The sequence below is a fragment of the Tympanuchus pallidicinctus genome, unplaced genomic scaffold (assembly GCF_026119805.1).
Source record: "Tympanuchus pallidicinctus isolate F22 unplaced genomic scaffold, pur_lepc_1.0 scaffold1, whole genome shotgun sequence".
NCBI lineage: Eukaryota > Metazoa > Chordata > Aves > Galliformes > Phasianidae > Tympanuchus > Tympanuchus pallidicinctus.
The window spans coordinates 86,167,516-86,174,080 of NW_026294618.1; positions in this window are offsets into that span (position 1 = coordinate 86,167,516).

The following is a 6,565-nucleotide window of genomic DNA, read 5'->3' on the forward strand; positions in this document are numbered from 1 at the left end:
TTTTTCCTGGCTCACCACATTTGCTTTTATATTTTGTGCTTAAAATAATTTTTCATAGCCCAAGAGATCTGCATTGAAAGGGCTTTCTTTTTTGGTCTTGTCCCTCCTACTTTATGTCACACATCCACCATGCTTTACAGCTGTGACTATCTGAAGGGTTACTTGTACTGACCTGGGTAAGACCATTTCCATTCATTCTGCAACAGCACATTGCACAACTGAAGTGGATCAAAGGATGGGGTTGCCTCACATATTTTTAACAACATGGGAGAAGTAGCTGGTCCTCTGGTTTGTGAAGGAGAAGACAGTAAATGACAGTAAAGTGGAAAAGGCAAAAAGCATCATCAGGCACTAGTAGATGTTGGTTTGTTATTGAAATGAAACCATCACTATTTAGAAAATATGAGTTTCAGGTAAATTTGGTTGTGATGATAGGTTTCCAACGCCTTATGGGCCAATATATTTAAAAGGGATACTACTGCAAACACACATGTACCTCAGGCAGCAAGTGTAGGACTACATTTGGGTCACATTAGTGTGTAGTCTCAAACTCTTATCAATGGCTCCTCTCCTTCCCCAAGGCCTGGAGAGTAGTTGGTGGACTGTACCAGTTTCTCTGTCTGTTCATTACAAAAACAAGGTCACAAAGGAAAATGAAAGTGCTCTCCTACTGCAGAAGGAGTATACCCATTCCTACCCAGCTTGTTCTCATGTTAATAAATGCAGGATGGTGAAAATACTGAGTCAAAAGTACATGTCTCACAAATGTGAGAAAAAATGCAAGATGAATAAAGGAATTGCAGGAATAAAGGAAAGAAAAAAAGTATATTTTGTCCTCTTCTTTTTTTTTTTTTAAATGTTATATGTATATGTTAGTGAAACCACTTTAGATCTGGAATGTGATAGTATGAAATAAGTACAGTTTGAACATAACGTGAATATTCAGTATCAATAAAATGCTTTTGGTACACTTGAAATTGTTCTTCTCTGCATTCTTTCTGTGTTTAGTTCCTGCATCAACTATACCAGTTATTTAAAAAAAAATTGACCTGTATTTTATTTTCTAAAAAAGCAAGGAGGCCCACATATGCATGCATCCTTTTTCAACATTCCTACAGCTTGCTAAATGATTGCAAGTGCTGTTTATCCTCTAAGTTCATTTCTGCAGAAAAATCTGAGTTGCTGCTGGAATGCATGTGACGAACTGAGACATTCTCTGAGCAGCAAAACCCCTAATCAGAGTGCCCAGTAGTTTTAAGGCTGAATTATGGCTTGGATTGATTTTGTGGTGACTTTGGTTTGGTTTCTTGCCATTATTCCAGAAAACACAAAGATCAAAGAAATAAAGTCATATTGATTGGCTCAGCTCTGGTCAAAAACTAGACTTGTGAATTTGTGTCTTCTAATGTAACTAACATTTTACAGATGTCTTGGTTCATGTTAAAGCTAGGGATGCATGTAGATTGAATTATCAGTGGATTAGAACCATCTGCATTTAGTTTGAAAATATTTTTGTGCATATGCTGTCCAGCAAAATGCACAGAGCAGCCTTTTGATAAATAAATTCCAGCAGATACCTGAAAAAAAATAAATGAACATTGAGACGAATCGAGGCCATGTCCTATTTACAGCTGGTTACCTTTTTTCAAAGAAACCACATTACATGTGATAGTTCTTGTGACTTTGAATCCATGAATTCCACAGAACAACAGCTCATATTTGATCATGAGTTAATGGTGAAAGAGATCAAATCTGAAAAATTTGCATGAAGACAGCTAGAATCCAGCCCAGCACCAGATCCACAAGACAATGGCAATGACTATCCCATATCCTGCCTTACATTTCATATGCCTTGATAAAAAGATTAAGAACAAACCTGATCCTGATTCTGTAATCTTTTACACTGACTCTGTGCATTTCCAATGGACCAGACCAGGTGCAAAATGATGAAGAGTCAGAACAGAGGACTGACGTTCTGGCAAAAGTATCCTTAATTACTCACCCCTTTTGAATCTAAGTATCAAAGTCTTTTAATGATGCCTCAGGACCTACAGTAATACAAAGCACAGTATAGAAACAGGCAGTCTACATTTACATTGCTGAGCTAGATTTAGTGATTCTTTGAAGTCACTAACAAAACAACACTTAAATTATAAAAGTGTCGGGAATTTAATTCTATTAACTGTAACTATATTTTAGTTGCATCTACACTTGCAGCAATACTAGATAAAACAGAAATCGTGTTTGCAGCATTACTTCTTCTTATAGGCTTATTCTATTATGGGGTTTTATGTTCATTAATAGTACAGTATAAAGGATAAATTCTTGCTTAGTGCCCAGAAAGTATTCCATTATTGATGTCCACTTACACTGCAGTGATTCTTGGTCTTGGTGCTCATTTGTGAGGAGAAGCATTTGCTGCAAAATTCAGAAATGTATTCCCAAGTTCATCTCTCTTTACAAATATATACTAGATTTAAAATACATTTTTAACAGTGCTTAGTAAAACCAATTATGTTTTTCTTCAGGGGTGATTCTTGCCAAATTTATTGCATGGGATAATCTCACCAGAAAAAGTCCAGGCTTAATAGGAAATAGTACTTTATATTTTCATTAAGTTTGGGGGATATTTCTTTGCAGACCTTTTTCCTGAAGCAGATCACTGATGGTAAAATCAGAATGCTTCTGCTATGCATGTTTTTCCCATAAACTTGGAGTCCCTTTACAGCATAGGCTGATGCTTCTGAGAAATAAGGCTTTGTCTCGACTACAGAGCCAAATCAATCATTAAACTCTCATACATAAGGTTTATGATGTAAAGTAGGCCCCTAAAACTGAGTGGTGTTTTGCATCAGGTATTATAGTTATATGATTTTAAAAAACTCACCTTCAATCTTATGTGTGTGTATTTATATATCAAAGGAAGATACAAAACAGAGTTTTAGCTCTGTCTTCCTCTTGTCTGAATTGGCATTTTGTGGATTGCATGGGAACCATACTGGCTCATCACAGTTAAGCATCCCTTCCTTTTCTTTGCTAATCACTTCTTTAATTCTCAGTGCATATGATTTGACTTGCTGCAGAGAACTCCAGCAAAAAACATTACTAAACTCCCAGGAGGTTCTTTCCTGGATGTCCTATTTGATTTTTTCTTCTGAACATCAATTTAAAAGGAAAATGTGGCTCTTAAAATTTCTCAGCCACAACAAGGAAGGCTGGGATGCATTCAGGTCCAGAATTCAGTAACAGTCTGTGTACTTGTGCAAAGAATCATTTCTGTGTACAAATGTCTCCATTTTTCCTTGCTAGCAGCTTTAGCTATTTCTGACCAGGTATCTGACCAACTTTTACCAAGCTTCTTCCAGCAGCATGAAACCAGTTAGGGAAGGCTTGCACAGATGCAGGCTTTCTCTTCTCTTTTAGCCTGTTCAGCTTTTGGAACTCTCTTCACATGGGATGGGGATGGAAATTACTTCTCACTGACACCTGAAGTTCTCTTCTAGTCATATTTCCTTTTTCCAGGACTTAATCAGATACTTTTAATTTCACCATGAATATTACAATATTTAGAGTATTTCACAAGAATAATATGATAATAGAGATATATAATAACACATGACCATTGTACTTTAATGCAATATGTATTCTATGGTGTAAACTTTACTTTCATACAATATCTTGCAATAGATGTGTATAACTGGGCTTTGTAGTCTGTTCTGAAATTTGAAGTGTCTATCCCTAAAAAACAAAGATGAGTAAATCATTAGACTTCCATGGATCTGCAGCAGTCTTCAGAAGCAGAAAATGCTGTACTGTGCTTCTCCGCTGAAATAATCATAATGCAGCTTCCACTGTCAGGGCAGGGTAGCTCTTTTATTTTCCAAAAATAAACTCTATCAGTGGCATTACTCTGATCTACTGTTGGATCACACAGCACTTAGAAAGAAAGGATGTAAATGAGGCAGGGAGGGACCAATCTGGCCTGCAGAGAGCCAAGTACTTATATGCCTCACCTGCATGGTCCCTGCAGGATCTGGGTGACAACCGTTTCCTCATTGTGTCAGGATGTGATGGAAGGACCTGAGACTGCCTGGCACTGAAACTCTGCTGCTGTTTTTACTGCAATGATCACTAAAGCACCATGAGGAAAACTGTCAGTAACAAGAAAATGCATCTTGATTCACCATGTGAAATTAGGAGGAAATACTGCATACTTTGCATTCCAAATAGAGTTGAAGAAATAATCTTCCTAATTTTTTCCTAGCTATTGGTAGCTTACATAGGTGGATTTACACTTACAGATAATGCAAATTGCAACATTTAGGAGAAGAAAACAACGTGTATTTTTTTTCGCTTGGTTTGCTAACATAACTACACAAATGCAAAAGGAAAAAAAAAAAGCAAGTAAAATGATGTTAAAGAAATAAAGTCTGTCATCTCTTCTTCCATTTACTTGCTGAAACTGGGAGGTTTACTTCCTGCTACGTGCATATGCTGTTTATGACTCCATCACCTGATCACACCCACTCACCTCCTGAAGCCTGGTCAAGAAGGAACTCCACCCCAAGAGGCTCCTGTGAGAAAGTGATTGTGTAGAAAGTGAACAAACCCTCATTTTTTAAATGCAAACCACATTTTCACCACCTCTGTACCAAGATTTGCCAACATCTTGAAGATAAATACCAAACCAACAATAAAAAAAAGATAAGTCCAATGCTGATTATCTAGTAGTTTACTTATAAAACAAGACGTGTGATTTAAGGATTCTGAGTAGCCAGGCAGTGTCACGTACAAGAATTTCTTACTGGTTTATGAGGGAAGATGAAGGATAAAAAAAAGGTGAGATTTCATGATGTGGTGGCTTACACTGTTAAATGGATTATTAATTGATCTATAATAGATTATGTGATGTAGTTCCAGATTTATAAAAACAACCTTAAACCTCACTGAAAGCTTGTAATACTTGAAAGCAAGTATGCTTGTTGCTGTGGCAGCAACTCTTCCTCTGTCTCATGCCCAACGCTCTGCTTCAAGTGAAGCAGCCTTGGGTGCAAAAGAAAATGTTGTCAAAATTTGAACTGGGGTGAGCAGGGCAATGTTGGTTGGGGCCACAGCTCTGAGTTCTCCACAGACTCATGCTTCTGCAGAGAAATCTATTGGAATAACGTAAGAGCAACATTAGAGGTAAGAATGGCACAGAATCTGCAAGTCTTTTGTACAAGGAATGTAGCTTTTTTACTCAAGGCTCTCCTCTCCTAAAGTCAAACTGAGAACCTTTAGCAAAAATCTGATAGGGAGAATCTACAGCTCCATATGGCTTTGTCCAAGTTTTCTGACCGCTGAAAGCAATTTTGTGTTAACTTAAATGGACTTTGGTTAGGACCTGGTAATAATCAGAGCACAAAATGTCTGGCACTCTCAGGAAAACAGGTGGATGAATACATAACTAAGCAAAAAATGAACTTATGCGTGTTTATTGTGGACAGCTGCAAGCAAAATACCACTGTTTTAACCCTATGCAGCCTTTGTTATGTGCCTGCATTCCTTTATGCTTAACACCTGTTATTTATCAGTTGCAGCACACCAGCATTGCCATATGTGGAAAAATTGGCTGTGATTGATACAGACACCATTGCAGCGCATGGCCTTGCATGAGAGGCTCCTGGGGATGCCAAGGACTCTCAGTGTGAGGGACCACAGCCTGGCTTCTCAATGTAGTCTCTGAGTTTGGGAGCTTATGCGGAATAAATACATGTGGCTCTTCACCACTTCTTTGAAAAGGACAAGTATGCAAAAGGACAAATAATAGTTACTGAATCTGATGCAACATCATCCACCAGTGAATTTGTGTTTTCAACCTCACCTAGACCAATTAAGGAGTGATTAATGAAATCCTTCAATATTATTCATCAATAGTTATTTCTGATGCAAGGATAATCTCTAAGGATATGAATCAAGAAGCAGGGGCAGTGCCTAGAAGACATTAAGTGCAAAAAAATAACTTTCATGCAGAAACTTGCCTCAGCAGCAGTGTCTTGCCTATTCGCTACATGATCTCTTCTGCTTTGCTAGTCTGGAAAGGACCAGGACTGCTTTTGAGACAAACCCCCATTGACTCCAGCAGCAAAAGGCTCAAATGTTAAAACACATTTTTTTGGAAACATTCTTGTGTATTTTCATCTAGCACCTTCATACTTTGTCAGTTCACCACATGCTCCCGCTAAATCCACAGACTTCTGTTCTGTCTTTTGTTAATAGCTTCAGAAGGTTTTAAAATTGGCCCTATAATTTCACTGGAAAAAGTAGAATTAAGGATGGAGTCCTGATTTCTTCGGAGTCCATGGCAAAACTTCAATGTTACTTAAGTGCCAGTGATAGCAAAGACAACATTCCATTAGGAGCTTGGTTCAATTTATATAATTATATGACATATTTTCGTTTATGTAATGACTAATGTTTCCTTGTTATTGTTTAAAAGAGATTTCGAAGTCTGTACAACTCTTTTTTTGCTTGCCTGCAGGGGAAAAAAACACTTAAGAAAAACCTGCTGGGACACTGTATGTCT